The following is a 20,914-nucleotide window of genomic DNA, read 5'->3' as shown; positions in this document are numbered from 1 at the left end:
TTCTTGAAAAGGTCAAAGGGTATTTTGCACTGGAAACAGGGCTTCTAATCATCGCTTTCATCCTTGACTGACTAAATTAAGACTACTTAGTCTATTATTTAAGCACTCTGATATAAGATTCAGAGTACTCCAAAGCACATTAGAAGATATTTTCAAACAAACATGACAATTTTCCTTAAAATCTACTTACTAGCAACTCCACGTGTTTTAATTTCAGTTAACCAGCACACTTCTGCACAACAGCTTTTGTTTCTTGTTCCTCTGCTTTGAAATAAGAGCTAGAGGTTTAACAGCTGGATTACAGACAATCTGGTTAAAACCTTGACCCTTATTAGCCCAACCTCTCCATAGCAGTTGTAAAAGACAAGTCTTTCCTTCTAGCACCTCTTCCTTCTCCCATCCTAACAACTCCTCCAAATACGCAGGCATACACTAAACACTACATTATTTTTTAATGTTTGGTTTGTCCCAGTTAGTTCATACTGTCAGTCTTTATGTCTCTCTCTCACATACACATACAGAAAGTACTTGCTATTTTAATTCCACATGTTCCCACTGGTGCTGTGCGGCATGAATTTTCCAATGGTTTTTCTTTGCTTTAATCAGTTACATAGCTAGCTTGAGACCAGCTATAGTCAAGCAGTCTGGTAAACTCCTATCTGTGGGCCACAGCTATGCTTGAAGGTCTCTGCCCCAAATCCAGACAACATTCAAGTATTTTTCCTTCAGAAGTTCAGTGCCTTTCTTGCTGTAAAGACGATCTCACATCACTATGCTTTGTGAAGTAAGCCCAGCAACCCAGAGAGAAGATATCCGAAATCTGTCAAGTGACTACTATGTTCTGCACGTAATCCAGGGCCTCACATTCAGTAAACTGGGTCTTATATTCTATATAACACAGTTTTCATGAAACAGATTTCTATCTCAGCCTGCTTCGATACAGAAGCGTTCCTACTTCCTCGAGAACATTTGTATTGCTCTGCAAGGGAAGAGTGATTTACATTCCAACAGAAGTAAAGGTCTGCAAATCTGCTCAGCACCTGAACAAGCCTGCAGTTGACAATACAGATGGTTTTAATGAGACACAGAACTGGCTACTTGATATAACAGTTAAGTAAGGGACCTGACAAAACTTAACAGGAAGCAATAAGAGCAACCACCAAGCTCTTCTCTCCAGAATTCCTTTCTCTGAAAAAAGGAAATACATGCAGTTTCACAGACAAAGAGGGAGAACAGACCTTCACTCTAGGCAAGACCTGCAATAGTGTTGCACAATGAATGAGGGCTGAATGACTATTAAGTGAATGAAGGCCTCTATGTACCTTGCAAGGATGCTCCCAACAGGGAATCAAAGAGACCATTAAGACTTGCCAAGGTCACAGATCCATATTTAAACATTGTGGGTCAAGACATTAAGTTTGGATGTTGCATTTTCTGTCCTGTCACCCCCATCTAATCCACAGGCCAGACCAGTAAAACTAGAGATCGGATCTGCTCCTACCTCAGTCCAACACCCTAGTAGTGACAGATACTTAACACTTCATTGAAAAGGGAGATAAAGCAAGTTTTGCTACAGAGCTTTCTCTGTTTAAGTTTTCAAGGTAACCATTTTCACTACGGAATGCTTTTTGCCCTTTCAAACAAGTTTACTGTGTGTTATATGCATACACGTACATATAGTACTTTCTCTACTTTCTTAAAGGGAGCTTATAAGAAAGATGGGGACAGACTTTTTAGTAGGGCCTGTAGCGATAGGACAAGGGGTAATGGTTGTAAACTAAAAGAGGGTAGATTTAGACTAGATATAAGGAAGAATTTTTTTACGATGAGGGTGGTGAAACACTGGAACAGGTTGCCCAGAGAGGTGGTAGATGCCCTATCCCTGGAAACATTCAAGGTCAGGTTGGACGGGGCTCTGAGCAACCTGATCTAGTTGAAGATGTCCCTGCCCATGGCAGGGGGGTTGGACTAGATGACCTTTAAAGGTCCCTTCCAACCCAAACCATTCTATGATTCTGTTCTATGATTCTATAATCTGGCTGGATTGTAAAAACACCCACACAGCTGCTTACATGTCACTGTTTACAAACTAGAAACTAGCTGCCCTTTCCAAACCTAGGAAAGAAAAACCCAAATACCAGAACACCTTCAGATAAAGAAAAAGCTTTTTTAAAAATATAAGTGTCTGAGCCTTGTACTCTGGGCACATACAGAGCACTTAAATTATTGCAGATGAGGAAGCCTAAAGGACCAAAATAAGGCTGTTGTAGAGACTTAACTCAGGGTATACTATACAAACCTCAGTTACATTAAGGTTACTAAAGAAAAAACAAAACAAAACCAAACAAAACCCACACATTCAAGCTGCACTTAAACATTTCATTTTGGACCAAATCTTTCCATTCCTACAGAGAGAAAGATGCCAATAACATCATCCTCGCTGAGTCTGCCAAGCATAAAGATTACTTAAACCCCATCTTACTCCCCCTTACAAAGATGGCGTTACTGAACACGTAACTTCTGAAGCTGCCCAAGTGAAGTTTCTAGAAGACTGGGGAGGGAGAGAGTAATCAGCAGTCCTGTGAGGGAGTGATGGACAGGATCGCTGAGCAAAAGGCATGGGGTGGTATGACAGGAAGGGATCACAAAGTCAACAAAAAGGGTCACCTCCAGCACCTGCATGTAAGAAAGGAAGTGCCTACAAGGCACAATTATGGAGAAATCCCCAAAACCCTCTCCAGGAACTCAACATAGAATCATAGAATCATAGAATCATTGAGGTTGGAAGAGACCTCTAAGATCATCGAGTCCAACCGTCAACCCAACACCACCATGCCCACTAAACCATGTCCCTAAGCGCCTCATCTAAACGTCTTTTAAATACTTCCAGGGATGGGGACTCAACCACTTCCCTGGGCAGCCTGTTCCAATGCTTGACAACCCTTTTGGTGAAGAAATTTTTCCTCATGTCCAATCTAAACCTCCCCGGCGCAACTTGAGGCCATTTCCTCTCGTCCTATCGCTAGTTACTTGGGAGAAGAGACCGACACCCACCTCGCTACAACCTCCTTTCAGGTAGTTGTAGAGCGCGATAAGGTCTCCCCTCAGACTCCTCTTCTCCAAGCTAAACAGTCCCAATTCCCTCAGCCACTCCTCATAAGACTTGTTCTCCAGACCCCTCACCAGCCTTGTTGCCCTTCTCTGGACGCGCTCCAGCACCTCGACGTCCTTCTTGTCGTGAGGGGCCCAAAACTGAACACAGTAGTCGAGGTGCAGCCTCACCAGTGCCGAGTACAGGGGCACAATCACTTCCCTACTCCTGCTGGCCACACTATTTCTGATACAGGCCAGGATGCCATTGGCCTTCTTGGCCGCCTGGGCACACTGCCGGCTCATGTTCAGCTGGCTGTCAACCAACACCCCCAGGTCCTTTTCCGCCAGGCAGCTTTCCAGCCGCTCTTCCCCAAGCCTGTAGCGCTGCATGGGGTTGTTGTGGCCGAAATGGAGGACCCGGCACTTGGCCTTGTTGAATCTCATACAGTTGGCCTCGGCCCATCGATCCAGCCTGTCCAGGTCCCTCTGCAGAGCCTTCCTACCCTCGAGCAGATCAACACTCCCGCCCAACTTGGTGTCATCTGCAAACTTACTGAGGGTGCCCTCAATCCCCTCGTCCAGATCATTGATAAAGATATTGAACAAGACCGGCCCCAAAACTGAGCCCTGGGGAACACCGCTCGTGACCGGCCGCCAACTGGATTTAACTCCATTCACCACAACTCTCTGGGCCCAGCCGTCAAGCCAGTTTTTGACCCAGCAAAGAGTATACCTGTCTAAGCCGTGAGCCACCAGCTTCTCTAGGAGAATGCTGTGGGAGACAGCGTCAAAGGCCTTACTGAAGTCCAGGTAGACCACATCCACAGCCTTTCCCTCATCCACTAGGCGGGTCACCTGGTCATAGAAGGAGATCAGGTTGGTCAAGCAGGACCTGCCTCTCATGAACCCGTGCTGGCTGGGCCTGATCCCCTGGTTGTCCCGCACGTGCCCTGTGAGCGCCCTCAAGATGAACCACTCCATAATCTTCCCCGGCACCGAGGTCAGGCTGACAGGCCTGTAGTTCCCCGGATCCTCCTTCCGGCCCTTCTTGTAGATGGGCATCACATTGGCAAGCCTCCAGTCATCCAGGACCTCCCCCGTTAACCAGGACTGCTGATAAATGATGGAGAGTGGCTTGGCGAGCTCCTCCGCCAGCTCCCTCAGCACTCTCGGGTGGATCCCATCCGGCTCCACAGACTTGTGAGCGTCCAGGTGGCATAGCAGGTCGTTGACTGCTTCCTCTTGGATTATGGGGGGTTCATCCTGCTCGCCGTCCCTGTCTTCCAGCTCAGGGGGCTGAGGATAACTGGTCTGCCTGTTAAAGACTGAGGCAAAGAAAGCATTAAGTACCTCAGCCTTTTCCTCATCCTCGGTGATAATGTTCCCCCCTGCATCCAATAAGGGATGGAGATTCTCCTTGGCTCTCTTTTTGTCATTAATATATCTGTAAAAACATTTTTTGTTGTCTTTAACGACAGCAGCCAGATTGCGTTCTAGCTGGGCTTTTGCCTTTCTCATTTCCTCTCTGCATGACCTAACGAGATCGATCCCTGTACTCTTCTTGAGTCGCCTGCCCCTTCTTCCACAAGCGGTAAACTCTCCTTTTTTCCCCTGAGTCCCAGCAAGAGCTCCCCGTTCAGCCAGGCCGGTTATCTTCCCCGCCCGTTCTTCTTACGGCATATGGGGACAGCCTGCTCCTGCGCCTTTAAGACTTCCTCATTGAAGAACGTCCAGCCTTCCTGGACCCCTTTGCCCTTCAGGACTGTCTCCCAAGGGACTCTCTCAACCAGCGTCCTGAACAGGCCAAAGTCCGCCCTCCGGAAGTCCATGGTTGTGGTTTTGCTGGCCCCCCTCCTTACTTCACCGAGAATTCTATCATTTCATGGTCGCTAAGCCCAAGATGGCCTCCGACCATCACATCTCCCACCAGTCCTTCTCTGTTTGTAAACAGCAGGTCGAGCTGTTTGCCAAACAATGTCTTTTTACAGCTTTTGAATGGCCATCAGCAGGTCCCCTGTCCTAGTTGTCCAGTCAGATGTCCATCCTGTCCCATTTCCCCCCACCCTTGCAGTGCCTTCCAACACCCCGGTATTAACCCCTTCAGCCCCTCCTTCCTCTCTCTAAGGTGCTGCCAGAGAACTGGTGGGTGGGTGTCCACCACTGGATGGAGAGCTACCTCCTAGCTCTGTTACCTGGCAGACCCTTTTGCTTACCCCATGTCCCAATTAGAAGTTGTCATGAATGACCAGGGCTCAGTCACCTTTGTTGTGGACACCGGAGCCCAAATCTCAATGTTGGATCCACAGACCACCCCTTCGGGCTGTCCTAGAAGCGATTTTGAATCTCAGGAAGTGATAATGTCCATGACGAGCCCAGAGCTGCTGACTGAGCCCAACTACTGGACCACCCTGGACAGATGGACTGATCTGTGTACTGGTTTTGGCTGGTATAGAGTTAATTTTCTTCATAGCAGCTCCTATGGTGCTGTGTTTCAGATTTGTAACCAAACAGTATTGATGAACAGTGCTTGCACAGTGTTAAGGCCTTTTCCACTTCTCATGCTGCCCTGCCAGCAAGTAGGCTGCAGCAGCTGGGGGGGGGTGGGGGGGGGGTGGGGTGTGCAGCACAAGAAGCTGGGGGAAGGAGGAAGGGGAGGGGTACATTCAGAGTTATGGCATTTGTCTTCCCAAGTAACTGTTATGCATGATGAAGCCCTGCTTTCCTGGAAATAGGTAAACATCTGCCTGCCAATGGGAAATAGTGAATGAATTCCTTGTTTTGCTTTGCTTGCACACACAGCTTTCGCTTTACCTATTAAACTGCCTTTATCTCAACCACAACAATCTGGAAAAATCCTCCTACTATATTGCTCTTTATTGTAGTCATTTTACTTGTACTACTGTTGGTTGTTCCGTGCAAGCCCCAATTTTGAATATGCTCTGGATGCTGTTCTTGGGGACAGTCCACCAGGGCCTTGCTGGTTGGGCTTTTAACTTGTTACTTCGCACATTTCAGGCGCTGGTGAATGTCAGAAAGGGAACTGATTGTGGGATTTGTACACAACATCCTGCATCTGGGCACCAAGGGGTTCCCATGGTGGGAATGCTGGTATTGGTGGAATTATGGGGCCATGCACCTAAAACTTTTGTCAGATATTACTCTATTCAGGCTAATCTCTCAACCACCATCTACCCACTGCCACCTTGGTGAAGAACAGATCAGAATTCTACGTCCTCCAGAACTTTATGGGCTATGGTCTGTCCCCTGATCAACTACAAACCATGCGGTGGGGTTCATCCTACACCTTGCAAACCTACCATGTCAATATTGACAGTTGCCTGAAAGACACCACTCGCTGCCGTGACCTTAGCACAATAGGTGCCCCCAGCCTATGCTGGCTGTGTGGCAACTATGCCATGAAAATCCTCCCATGGAAGTGAGAGGGGACCTGCACACCCAGATGAATAGTGCCTGGGATGCATGTTGAAGAAAGCCTCTTCACGACCCATATCTGCAATTACCCTAACGCCCTGCGACACTGGCTTGGTATTAACTCTTTGGAAAAACAAGGATCCGGATTTTACCAGTTTGTCCAGATCCTCCTTCCTTGGCTAGGGGTCTCCAAGCTGGAGAAAGCAATCGTAAATCTCTCTGCTACGCTGGAAAATGTAGAAAATGCAACCGATGCCATCCAAGCGCTGTAACAAGAAGTCGCTCAAGTATCACAGACTATCGTTCAAAAATGTCTAGCCTTAGACTACTTACTGGCCACACAAGGTAGCATTTGCACGTTAGTAACTACTACCTGCTGTGTCCATGTCAACCAAGATCTATGCATTGAGATCAACCTTAAGAAAACCTGGGAACAACTAAAGCCCTTGCATCAGGTGGCAACCAAAAATACCGATTGGGGAATTGGCAAATTATAGTAATGACTTACCTCTTGGTTTCCAGATCTCAGGGTAGCTGACAAAAGATTTTGTCTGTACCTTTTGTAATTATCTTATTTATTGTCATTGTTTATGTTTTGTTTTGTATCACGGGGTTGTAGATTGTGTTGTAAAGCATTTTCCCAGTTATGGTCAAGCCACTCCCCAACCCAGGTCGGGGGCCACTAGATATAAGCCGATGCTAACCCCAAATTCTAATCTCTTTCTCAGCCTCTCTCATAGCACCTCATCTACGTGTCTTTTAAATACCTCCAGGGATGGTGACTCAACCACTTCCCTGGGCAGCCTGTTCCAATGTTTAACCACTCTTTCAGTAAAGAAATTTTTCCTCACGTCCAACATGCTGGGGTGCCTCTTTGAAGTGCCTGTAGCATAGGGAATAAACATGATGAGTTAAGAGATCCACGTGCAGTTGCAGGGCTACGATCTCGTTGGGATCACGGAGACGTGGTGGGATGGCTCCCATGACTGGAGTGTTGCAATGGAGGGCTACGGGCTCTTTAAGAAGGACGGGAAGGGAAGACGAGGAGGGGGAGTTGCCCTTCGTGAGATAGCAGATGGAATGCATGGAGCCCTGCCTGGGGATGGATGAGGAGCCAAATGAGAGCTTATGGGTTAGGATTAAAGAGAGGACAGACAAAGGTGACATTCTAGGGTGTGTCTGCTATAGGCCACCTGACCAGGAAGAACAAGTGGATGAGGCCCTCTACAGACAGATAGGAGCAGCCTCACATTCACAGGCCCTGGCCCTCATGGGGGAATTCAACCACCCCAATATCCGTAGGAGGGACAACACAGCAGGGCATAAGCAATCCAGGAGGTTCCTGGAGAGCATCGATGACAACTTCCTCACCCAAGTGATAGAGAAGCCAACGAGGAGAGGTGCTCTGCTGTACCTCCTACTCACCTACAAGGAGGGGCTCGTTGGGGATGTGAAGGTCAAAGGCAGCCTTGGCTGCAGTGACCACGAGATGGTAGAGTTCAGGATCCTGAGGGGAAGGAGGGAGGAGGGTAAAAAGCAAGCTCACAACCCTGGACTTGAGGAGAGCTGACTCTGGCCTCTTCAGGATCTGCTTGGAAGAGTCTCATGGGACAAGGCGCTGGAGGGAAGAGGGGTCCGAGAAAACTGTTTGATATTCAAGGATCACCTCCTCCAAGCTCAAGAGAGTTCCATCCCAACAAGCAGGAAGTCAGGGAAAAGTGCCAGGAGGGCTGCATGGATGAACAAGGAGAGCCTGGTAAAACTCAAACACAAAAAGGAAGCCTGCAGAGGGTGGAAGCAAGGAGGGGTAACCTGGGAGGAATACAGAGACATTGTCCAAGCATGCAGGGATGAGGTTAGGAAAGCTAAAGCCCAGATGGAACTGAATCTGTCCAGGGATGTCAAAGACAAAAAGAAGGGCTTCTACAAGAACATAGAAGACAAAAGGAAGACTAGGAAAAATGTCGGCCCATTGCTCAATGAGACGGGGGACCTGGTGACACAGGACATGGAAGAGGCTGAGGTACTGAATGCCTTCTTAGCCTCAGTTTTTACTAGCAAGACCAGCCTTCAGGAATCCCAGGTGCCAGAGACCGGGGGGAAAGTCTGGAGCAAGGAAGATGTACCCTTGGTGGAAGAGGATCAGGTCAGAGAATACTTAAGCAAACTGGACATGGGCCCTGATGGGATGCACCCACAAATACTGAGGGAACTGGCAGATGTCATTGCGGGGCCACTCTCAATAACCTTTGAAAGATCATGGCAACTGGGAGAAGTGCCCGAGGACTGGATGGAAGCAAATGTCACTTCTATCTTCAAGAAGGGCAAGAAGGAGGGCCCAGGGAACTACAGGCCAGTCAGCCTCACCTTGATCCCTGGGAAGGTGATGCAGCAGCTAATCCTGGGAACCATTTCCAGGCACATAAAGGACGAGAAAATAATCAGTCATGCTTTACAAACTTGATAACCTTCTATGATGAAATGACTGGCCTGGTAGATGAGGGAAGAGCAGTGGATATAGTCTACCTGGACTTAAGGAAGGCCTTTGACACTCTCCCGTAAGATCCTCATGGACAAGCAGTTGATGTATGGGCTGGATGAGCAGACAGTGAGGTGGGTTGAAAACTGGCTGAATGGTTGGGCCCAGAGGGTGGTGATCAGTGGCATGAAGTCTAGCTGGAGGCCAGTAACTAGCGGTGTACCCCAGGGGTCAATACTGGGTCCAGTCCTGTTCAGCGTCTTCATTAATGATCTGGATGATGGGGCAGAGTATACACTCAGCAAGTTTGCAGATGACACCAAATTAGGAGGAGTGGCTGATACGCCAGAGGATGGTGCTGCCATCCAGAGGGACCTTGACAGGCTGGAGAAATGGGCTGACAGGAACCTCATGAAATTCATCAAGGGGAAGTGCCAAGTCCTGCACCTGGGGAGGAATAAGCCCACGCACCAGTATATGCTGGGGGGATGACCAGCTGGAAAGCAGCTTTGCGGAAGAGGCCCTGGGGGTCCTTGTGGACACCAAGTTGAACATGAGCCAGCAATGTGCCCTTGCTGCAAAGAAGGCTAATGGTATTCTGGGCTGCCTTAGGAGGAGTGTTGCCAGCAGGTCGAGGAATGTGATCCTTCCCCTCTGCTCAGCACTGGTGAGGCCGCATCTGGAGTATTGTGTCCATTATTGGGCTCCCCAGTACAAGAGACTGATGGCACTACTGGAGAGAGTCCAACGAAGGGACACGAAGATGATGGACTGGAACATCTCTCCTATGAAGAAAAGCTGAGAGAGCTGGGATGGGAAGAGAAGGCTCAGGGGGGAATCTCATTAATGTTAATTAATCTCTAATTAATTATATAATACCTGAAGGGAAGGTGCAAAGAGGACAGAGCCAGGCTCTTTTCAGTTTTGCCCAGTGACAGGCCAAGAGGCAGTGGGCACAAATTGAAACATGGGAGGTTCCATCTGAACATCAGGAAAAACTTTTTTTTTTTTTTGACCATGAGGGTGACCAAGCACTGGAACAGGTTGCCAAGAGAGCTTGTGGAGTTTCCCTCCTTGGAGATACTCAAAAGCCATCTGGACATGGTCCTGGGCAACTGGCTCTAGGTGACCTTGCCTGAGCGTGAGGGTTGGATCAGATGACCTCCAGAGGTCCCTTCCAACCTCAGCCATTCTGTGATAATACATCTCTAGAAGGTGCATGGCTAGTGTGCCTTAAATACAACACTTGTAACTCTGCATTCTCACACTATTCTGTGAGCACCATAATGTAATTACAGTGCTGTAGGTCTGTAGTTAGTAGGTGCTATTTTACCATAGATTCTACAGCTTTGTGTGGTAGATTGACCCTGGCCAGCAACTAAGCACCCACCCACTGCTCACTCACTTTCCCCCCCACCCCAGGAGGATGGGGGAAGAGAATAGGAAGACCAAAAGCAAGAAAAATGCATGAGTTGAGATAAAAACAATTTAATAAGGGAAAAAAAAAACACCCACAGAAAGAAACCCAACAAAAACCAAGTGATGCAAAGGTAATCACTCACCACCTCCAAGAAGCAGACTGATGCTCAGCCCATCTCTGAGCAACAGCTACTTTGGAAAAACTACCTCCCAGGTTTTTTTGCTGAGCATGATGTCATATGGTATAGAATACCCCTTTGGTCAGTTTGGGTCAGCCATCCAGGTTGTGTCCCCTCCCAAGTTCTTGCCCACACCCAGTCTACTTGCTCGGGGAGGGGTGGTGGTGGTGGTGAGACAGGCACACACAGAGCAAGAAACAGAGAAAGCCTTGAGCTAAGTACTGTTATGCTGTTCAGCATTAGTCAAAACATTGGTGTGTTATCAACACTCTTTTGGTCACAAATTGAAACAGCATCACTGCTATGAAGAAAGTTAACTCCATCCCAACGAAACCCAGTACACTTCATATCCTTGAATTTCCCACATTCACAGTAAAGTGACAGTGTTCTTTAAGACAGAATTGTTCATCAGGTTATTCGTAATTATATTGTTTATTAGGTTTTGTTAGCTTTCCTGCTATAAAGTACTAATAGCTGAAAAAAAGCCACAAGAATCAAGATACTTAATGTGCTGTTCTTAAGCATGAGAAGAGCGCATTTTTCAATGCAAGAAATTAAATATTTTCTATTTTGCAGTTGTAACACCAACCAGAGCATCACCACAAACTGATGCATTCTCATTCCCATAGGAACCCAGACTTGCTTAGGTAAATGACTCCAAAAACGGGAGTTAGTAAACTGGATTAGTTCTAAGAGCAGGGAAAGAGGCAAACATTTGATCAGTTTATTTTTTGAAAAACATTGGTGAATAGCTACTGTAAAAGAAAGCATCTGCAACTCTACCAAGTTAATATTCCTTCAGTTGCTATAGTTTTGAAAAAATGCTTCACTGTAGCACAGCTGTTTCTCTAGTCTGGATTAATTCATTTTGTCATCAAGTATTTTATTATTTTGTAGATTGCATTCTACTATTTCACTCATCATGCCTTTAGAATACACACAGACTATTAAAGTCTTCATCTGCTTTGAATTAGTACAAGGTTGTGCATACAGTTGTTTTCTTATAGGGTCTTGTGATCAAGATCACATCCCAACATTTAATTGGCCCCTGCTTCTGTTTCCATTTCCCTCTCTTCATGGAACTCCACTAGGGAAAGAGGGAGCAAGTAGGGGAAAGAGCAGAAGAAAAAAAACAGTTCAGAGCTACAGAAACAAATCCTATTTTCAGCACACAAATTCACACATATATTGCATGTCCTTGGTGACTTTTATAAAGTCTGAAATAGCAACTTTCCTCATGAATTAGTTTGAGCAAGTAAGCAATATAAGTTTGGCACATTTGCACTGTACCACTCCATCTATTATTGATGGTCAGTACTGCTATCTAAAACATCAATGCCTTTGTTAAACATTTCTTTTTCTTCTGCCCAAGCTACTCTGGCTCTGCTTATTCATTTTTAAATATTTCTTTCCTTGCCCAGTCTAGCCCAGCCATAACAATAAGACACAAATTCAACTCCCATATCTAGAAATGCAACTTCAGATGCCCAAGTCTTTTATACCTACTGCAGGCAAAATTCCTGAGGAGTGAGTTCAGGCAAAACCTACCTAGAATTAGGCTAGACTTCATACAGATGTTAGGAAAACACAAACATGATAGTACCACATGCAAGAAGGTGACACTACTTACTGGTCAGTGAATCTGGAAAAATTTTAGTTCTGTTGTGGGGTTTTGGGTTGGTGGTTTTTCTGGTTTGGCTTTTTTTTGGGGGGTGTGTGTTTTGTTGTTTTGCTTTGTTTTCCTTTTACTTAAGAAAAAAACACATCAAAAGAAAGAAGGTTTCTATTGTGTTTGGAAAGATTTTGATCTTGCCCAGTTTCACTCACAATTTCAGTGGAATAGCCCCAGGTCCATCTCCCTCCCCATACATTTGTCTTGACTAGGTTGTACTTTCAGGCAAGGAGCATGCATTCATGCAGAACCTACCTCAACACCACTGAGGACTCAAGGTGCTACTAAAATTCAGACCCACTCCTCAATTACAACTCCCAGCACATATGGCCACAACACCTGTCTTGGAAAGGTTACAGTCAGCATTCAGGTACATAACAAGAAAAGCTAGTTAGAGAGGCAAGGAACATTGATTATAACAAGAAGGTTATTCAAGCATTTAACTGTACACTCAACCAGTGGAACATGCACACTGAAACAGAGCCTTTACAATGTTTCTTATGACATAAGATTTTGCTATTGAGCATTTCTTTTGCTAACAGAGAGCAGCACAGAAGCAGATGAGATCCCACAGTGGGCCTATGTAATAACGTCTTATGTCTGATCAAGGCACAGTGGGACAGGCAGACTGCTGAGATGGCAATCTGATGCAGCAGAAGAAACTTCGCTATTCATGCTTCTTATGCTTTATCTTCAGAATAGGTCTGCAATTTAAACCACATGCCCCTCGTGCCTGGCATCATGAGAAAGCATTCAAATGCTTTCATTATGTACCATTCCAGTCTACAGGAAAAGATAAGGAATGATTACACTTAAGGAGAAACACAGCCCTGATGAGTTACTAATGATTTCATTTAACACTGAAGAATAGGTGGGAAGATGGTTCAGCAAGAGGTTTTATGATATTAGACCAGTGGTCTTCAAATATCCCTGGGAGACCTGTGAATGACTTAAGTGATCTGCAGGAGGCAGTTCATAGGTAGACAGCTGCATAGCATTGTTGGGGAATTTTTATTGCACCCCTTGGGGTGAATTAAACACACGTTTGTGCTTAAATATAAAAGCTTAATGAACAATACATTGGACAGAGTCCTACCGCCATAAGCAGTTCTACAAGGAGTCTGCAAAGATGCGTCACGAGCTGATTCCTTATATACACCTGCACCAGCACCAATCCTGTGAGCATCAGCATAGGGCACCTCAGCCCCATTCCCCAGGGCCAGTTCTGCTGCCCAAAGGTGGCCCCTGAGCGCTCACATTCCCGGACTGCTACAAGACAATGTTGCAGCTATTTCTTATCTTATCAGCAAGGGAAACTTCACTCCCTTACAGGGAGTCATTTTGTCTCTGGCATTCCTGCTTCCAACCCATTTAACCCCTTCTGCAGTTGGGCCTTTCTGCCCTCCATGCCAGATCATTCCTTGATCACAAATTACCAGTGCTGAGCAGTTACAATTTGAATTTCCCCTTCAGCATACATGAAATCTCTAAAGGGATCTCACAATCCTGTCCAAAAGCTTTTGGAGCTCATAAATATAGGAAAGTTCAAAGTCCAATGTAGGGGGATTTAGAGGAGACTGCTTCAGTGATGCTGCTGGTGCCAAGTTCTTGGAAGCAAGAACTGCTGGGGGTGTTATAAAACTACATATAATAATCCCTCATCAGCCTGCTAGTTACCTACAGAAGCACCACACGACATTTCACCATGTGACACCCTGCCTCGTGACACCCTGCCCCATGACCAACATCAGCAGCATAGGCAGGATGCCACCCACGTTATCCATGTAAGGTATGATTCTCTCAAATCACACTGCCATTGGTGGAGCCAAGGGGCAGCATGACTCTTACACACATTCAAAAGGCATTTGCATGATTGGTGTCTGAGTCATCTGGCTGCAACAACCAAGTGTCCCTGGCAGTCCACTGGAGCCATGGCGTCGCTTATGATCCTATGCTTGCTATCAGGGATCGGGCGAGTCACAGTATGTGCACATTGTTGCGCATCTTTCCTACTGCCTCAATAAAGCTGTTTTATAATGTCTTGTCAGACTCCGTTACTGTTCAGACTACATTACTGGCATCACAGACAGGATGGAGTCTTTCCAACAACTACTGGAGGCTTTAGGAAAGGAACAAGTTTGGAGCTCCCTGCAACGGGAGGAGGATTGGGTCCAAGATAATTGGGCAGATCCCCATGCTATTTGGGATGAATTTGAACAGTGGTGTAAAGCCAGTGGTTGCTAACAGGGAAAGGGCAAAGGTGGCTTAATCAGTCTCCTGAATTGTGCCCTCGACGCTGCCTGGGCTAAAATTACCAGGCTGCATGGCACCCTCGAACAGGTGGGAGAAGCTAAGCAAGGAGCCAAGAGGGACAGGCATAAGCTAGCCCCCTTGGCCCAGTGGGCCCTCAAGGCCCAGAGCAACCATCCCAGTATAACAGCCCAAGTTAGGGCCGCTATCTACCAGGATGATGATAAGGATGGTAATTGGAACAGGGACATTTTTGGCCCTAGACCACAGACCCTGACCCCCTTCCCAACCCTACAGTGGAAGGCACCCCAGCCCCTCCCCTACCTGCCTCAGGCACTTGCAGGTGCAAGCCTATACTGGGGAACAGTTCTGCTCCCTGGGCAACCAGTTTTGTAAAAGAGCCAGGGGAAGGCTGGGTAGAGTGGCTCAGGAGGCTCTAGGCACACTGGGGCAGCTCCAACTCACCTTGGTGAGGGGGACTGCAGGACGTTGGGGCTCTGTACACCTCAGCTGTAGGAGTGGGTGCTGTGGCAATGGCTCCTGTGCCTGGCAGTCAGATTCTGAGGAATCCTCACCCGGGCACAGGACAGGGCACCTCCACCAGCCAGCCAAAGAGGGGCTGCCTCTGGCAGCTCCTGCTGGAAAGGGGGTTTACCCCTCCACACCACAACAAATTGATAATTTCATAGAATCATAGAATCATCAAGGTTGGAAAAGACCTCTAAGATCATTGAGTCCAACCGTCAACCCAACACCACCATGCCCACTAAACCATGTCCCCAAGCGCCTCATCTACATGTCTTTTAAATACCTCCAGGGATGGGGACTCAACCACTTCCCTGGGCAGCCTGTTCCAATGTTTAACCACTCTTTCAGTAAAGAACTTTTTCCTTACATCCAATCTAAACCTCCCCTGGCGCAACTTGAGGCCATTTCCTCTCGTCCTATCGCTAGTTACTTGGGAGAAGAGACCGACACCCACCTCGCTACAACCTCCTTTCAGGTAGTTGTAGAGCGCGATGAGGTCTCCCCTCAGACTCCTCTTCTCCAAGCTAAACAGTCCCAGTTCCCTCAGCCACTCCTCATAAGACTTGTTCTCCAGACCCCTCACCAGCCTCGTTGCCCTTCTCTGGACACGCTCCAGCACCTCGACGTCCTTCTTGTCGTGAGGGGCCCAAAACTGAACACAGTAGTCGAGGTGCAGCCTCACCAGTGCCGAGTACAGGGCCACGATCACTTCCCTAGTCCTGCTGGCCACACTATTTCTGATACAGGCCAGGATGCCATTGGCCTTCTTGGCCGCCCGGGCACACTGCCGGCTCATGTTCAGCTGGCTGTCAACCAGCACCCCCAGGTCCTTTTCCGACAGGCAGCTTTCCAGCCGCTCTTCCCCAAGCCTGTAGCGCTGCATGGGGTTGTTGTGGCCGAAATGGAGGACCCGGCACTTGGCCTTGTTGAATCTCATACAGTTGGCCTCGGCCCATCGATCCAGCCTGTCCAGGTCCCTCTGCAGAGCCTTCCTACCCTCGAGCAGATCAACACTCCCGCCCAACTTGGTGTCATCTGCAAACTTACTGAGGGTGCCCTCAATCCCCTCGTCCAGATCATTGATAAAGATATTGAACAAGACCGGCCCCAAAACTGAGCCCTGGGGAACACCGCTCGTGACCGGCCGCCAACTGGATTTAACTCCATTCACCACAACTCTCTGGGCCCAGCCGTCAAGCCAGTTTTTGACCCAGCAAAGAGTATACCTGTCTAAGCCGTGAGCCACCAGCTTCTCTAGGAGAATGCTGTGGGAGACAGCGTCAAAGGCCTTACTGAAGTCCAGGTAGACCACATCCACAGCCTTTCCCTCATCCACTAGGCGGGTCACCTGGTCATAGAAGGAGATCAGGTTGGTCAAGCAGGACCTGCCTCTCATGAACCCGTGCTGGCTGGGCCTGATCCCCTGGTTGTCCCGCACGTGCCCTGTGAGCGCCCTCAAGATGAACCACTCCATAATCTTCCCCGGCACCGAGGTCAGGCTGACAGGCCTGTAGTTCCCCGGATCCTCCTTCCGGCCCTTCTTGTAGATGGGCATCACATTGGCAAGCCTCCAGTCATCCAGGACCTCCCCCGTTAACCAGGACTGCTGATAAATGATGGAGAGTGGCTTGGCGAGCTCCTCCGCCAGCTCCCTCAGCACTCTCGGGTGGATCCCATCCGGCTCCACAGACTTGTGAGCGTCCAGGTGGCATAGCAGGTCGTTGACTGCTTCCTCTTGGATTATGGGGGGTTCATCCTGCTCGCCGTCCCTGTCTTCCAGCTCAGGGGGCTGAGGATAACTGGTCTGCCTGTTAAAGACTGAGGCAAAGAAAGCATTAAGTACCTCAGCCTTTTCCTCATCCTCGGTGATAATGTTCCCCCCTGCATCCAATAAGGGATGGAGATTCTCCTTGGCTCTCTTTTTGTCATTAATATATCTGTAAAAACATTTTTTGTTGTCTTTAACGACAGCAGCCAGATTGCGTTCTAGCTGGGCTTTTGCCTTTCTCATTTCCTCTCTGCATGACCTAACGAGATCGATCCCTGTACTCTTCTTGAGTCGCCTGCCCCTTCTTCCACAAGCGGTAAACTCTCCTTTTTTCCCCTGAGTCCCAGCAAGAGCTCCCCGTTCAGCCAGGCCGGTTATCTTCCCCGCCCGTTCTTCTTACGGCATATGGGGACAGCCTGCTCCTGCGCCTTTAAGACTTCCTCATTGAAGAACGTCCAGCCTTCCTGGACCCCTTTGCCCTTCAGGACTGTCTCCCAAGGGACTCTCTCAACCAGCGTCCTGAACAGGCCAAAGTCCGCCCTCCGGAAGTCCATGGTTGTGGTTTTGCTGGCCCCCCTCCTTACTTCACCGAGAATTCTATCATTTCATGGTCGCTAAGCCCAAGATGGCCTCCGACCATCACATCTCCCACCAGTCCTTCTCTGTTTGTAAACAGCAGGTCGAGCTGTTTGCCAAACAATGTCTTTTTACAGCTTTTGAATGGCCATCAGCAGGTCCCCTGTCCTAGTTGTCCAGTCAGATGTCCATCCTGTCCCATTTCCCCCCACCCTTGCAGTGCCTTCCAACACCCCGGTATTAACCCCTTCAGCCCCTCCTTCCTCTCTCTAAGGTGCTGCCAGAGAACTGGTGGGTGGGTGTCCACCACTGGATGGAGAGCTACCTCCTAGCTCTGTTACCTGGCAGACCCTTTTGCTTACCCCATGTCCCAATTAGAAGTTGTCATGAATGACCAGGGCTCAGTCACCTTTGTTGTGGACACCGGAGCCCAAATCTCAATGTTGGATCCACAGACCACCCCTTCGGGCTGTCCTAGAAGCGATTTTGAATCTCAGGAAGTGATAATGTCCATGACGAGCCCAGAGCTGCTGACTGAGCCCAACTACTGGACCACCCTGGACAGATGGACTGATCTGTGTACTGGTTTTGGCTGGTATAGAGTTAATTTTCTTCATAGCAGCTCCTATGGTGCTGTGTTTCAGATTTGTAACCAAACAGTATTGATGAACAGTGCTTGCACAGTGTTAAGGCCTTTTCCACTTCTCATGCTGCCCTGCCAGCAAGTAGGCTGCAGCAGCTGGGGGGGGGGTGGGGGGGGGGGTGGGGTGTGCAGCACAAGAAGCTGGGGGAAGGAGGAAGGGGAGGGGTACATTCAGAGTTATGGCATTTGTCTTCCCAAGTAACTGTTATGCATGATGAAGCCCTGCTTTCCTGGAAATAGGTAAACATCTGCCTGCCAATGGGAAATAGTGAATGAATTCCTTGTTTTGCTTTGCTTGCACACACAGCTTTCGCTTTACCTATTAAACTGCCTTTATCTCAACCACAACAATCTGGAAAAATCCTCCTACTATATTGCTCTTTATTGTAGTCATTTTACTTGTACTACTGTTGGTTGTTCCGTGCAAGCCCCAATTTTGAATATGCTCTGGATGCTGTTCTTGGGGACAGTCCACCAGGGCCTTGCTGGTTGGGCTTTTAACTTGTTACTTCGCACATTTCAGGCGCTGGTGAATGTCAGAAAGGGAACTGATTGTGGGATTTGTACACAACATCCTGCATCTGGGCACCAAGGGGTTCCCATGGTGGGAATGCTGGTATTGGTGGAATTATGGGGCCATGCACCTAAAACTTTTGTCAGATATTACTCTATTCAGGCTAATCTCTCAACCACCATCTACCCACTGCCACCTTGGTGAAGAACAGATCAGAATTCTACGTCCTCCAGAACTTTATGGGCTATGGTCTGTCCCCTGATCAACTACAAACCATGCGGTGGGGTTCATCCTACACCTTGCAAACCTACCATGTCAATATTGACAGTTGCCTGAAAGACACCACTCGCTGCCGTGACCTTAGCACAATAGGTGCCCCCAGCCTATGCTGGCTGTGTGGCAACTATGCCATGAAAATCCTCCCATGGAAGTGAGAGGGGACCTGCACACCCAGATGAATAGTGCCTGGGATGCATGTTGAAGAAAGCCTCTTCACGACCCATATCTGCAATTACCCTAACGCCCTGCGACACTGGCTTGGTATTAACTCTTTGGAAAAACAAGGATCCGGATTTTACCAGTTTGTCCAGATCCTCCTTCCTTGGCTAGGGGTCTCCAAGCTGGAGAAAGCAATCGTAAATCTCTCTGCTACGCTGGAAAATGTAGAAAATGCAACCGATGCCATCCAAGCGCTGTAACAAGAAGTCGCTCAAGTATCACAGACTATCGTTCAAAAATGTCTAGCCTTAGACTACTTACTGGCCACACAAGGTAGCATTTGCACGTTAGTAACTACTACCTGCTGTGTCCATGTCAACCAAGATCTATGCATTGAGATCAACCTTAAGAAAACCTGGGAACAACTAAAGCCCTTGCATCAGGTGGCAACCAAAAATACCGATTGGGGAATTGGCAAATTATAGTAATGACTTACCTCTTGGTTTCCAGATCTCAGGGTAGCTGACAAAAGATTTTGTCTGTACCTTTTGTAATTATCTTATTTATTGTCATTGTTTATGTTTTGTTTTGTATCACGGGGTTGTAGATTGTGTTGTAAAGCATTTTCCCAGTTATGGTCAAGCCACTCCCCAACCCAGGTCGGGGGCCACTAGATATAAGCCGATGCTAACCCCAAATTCTAATCTCTTTCTCAGCCTCTCTCATAGCGATTGGGAAGATGCTGTAGTAATCACGTCCCAAATGCCAGCGCAACTGCTACTTGATAGAGGTGATTCTACAGCACCCATCTCACGATGCACCAGTTTTTGACTTCTGACTGTGTAACTTATACTCTGCAGGTGTTGGAATACCAACCTCACCTAGCTTATTATATAGCTAACAACCTGCCAAATAACACCCTAGCCTATAACTGACACCCTGCCTCCTAACACCCTGGCCCTTGACTGACATCATCAGCGTAGACAGACTGCCAACACCCTGCCCTTGACCAGTATTGGCAGTGTAGACAGACAGTACTCTGCCCCCTGACCAACATCAGCAGCGTAGGCAGGATGCCGCCTGCGTTATCCATGTAAGGTATGATTCTCTCAAATCATACTGCCATTGGTAGAGCCAAGGGGCGGCATAATTCTTACCCACATTCAAAAGGTATTTGCACAATTGGCTGTTGCGACCAGATGACCCGGACACCAAGCGTCCCTGGCAGTCCACCAGAGCTATGGTATTGCTTAGGATCCTGTGCTTGCTATCAGTGATTGGGCGAGTCGACATATGGGCACATTGTTGCACATCTTTCCTTCTGCCTCAAAGTTGGGGGTTTTTTTTTGGTTTTGTTTTGTTGTTTGTTTTTTTTTTTTTTTAATGCATTGTCAGACTCCATTACTGTTCGGACCACACCATGACAAGTTACCATCTCTCGTCAGAGAAGAAAATGGGAAGGAAAGGTATGCGAATTCCATGCACAGAGAAATAAAGAGGAAATCAATCTGAAAAAAAAAAAAAAAAAAGGATAGAGTTCAGCATTAGAAGATTTCCAAAGAGAAACTCAAGATCACTCAGGAAAGTACTTCTCAGATGTGGTTAAGCAAGAAGGTCACTGTTTATAAGTAACTCTAGAAACATCCAGCATCTATTATTGATTAATTTCAAAACTACTCAGAACTTCATAATAGTTAAGTGTCCTTTAATCAATTGGAACAGTAGCTTAAAATATTCCACCTCCTTTTTTTTTTTTTGTCTTCCAGGTGGACAGTCCAAGGAGAAGGGCTCTTCTCCCCTGTAGTGAGTTTGTAAAGCATATATGGTAACAGGCAGGTAAAGCCTGTTTAAGCACACAACATTAAACTCACATCTCCACATCTGATAAAAACACTGCCACCTTTATTTATAACTTTATTCTCT

The 20,914-nt window shown here is 47.5% G+C and overlaps 1 protein-coding gene across 3 annotated transcripts in view; it reads right to left on the bottom strand.

Moving 5' to 3' along the window:
* The window catches only part of LOC143172041 (repulsive guidance molecule B-like), a 31,353-nt gene that overhangs the window by 2,670 nt on the left and 7,769 nt on the right, over window positions 1-20,914 (bottom strand). For 2 of the 3 annotated variants that reach the window (XR_012997277.1, XR_012997278.1), the window contains one exon: window positions 20,380-20,499. The exons of the other annotated variant lie outside the window; for it this stretch is intronic. The gene's annotated coding sequence lies outside the window, so the exon portion shown is untranslated. Of the gene's footprint in view, window positions 1-20,379; window positions 20,500-20,914 lie in introns of those variants that run through there. 3 annotated transcript variants of the gene reach the window in all.

This window comes from Aptenodytes patagonicus, chromosome W (genome assembly GCF_965638725.1).
Source record: "Aptenodytes patagonicus chromosome W, bAptPat1.pri.cur, whole genome shotgun sequence".
NCBI lineage: Eukaryota > Metazoa > Chordata > Aves > Sphenisciformes > Spheniscidae > Aptenodytes > Aptenodytes patagonicus.
This window is presented reverse-complemented; position numbering and strand designations above follow the sequence as displayed.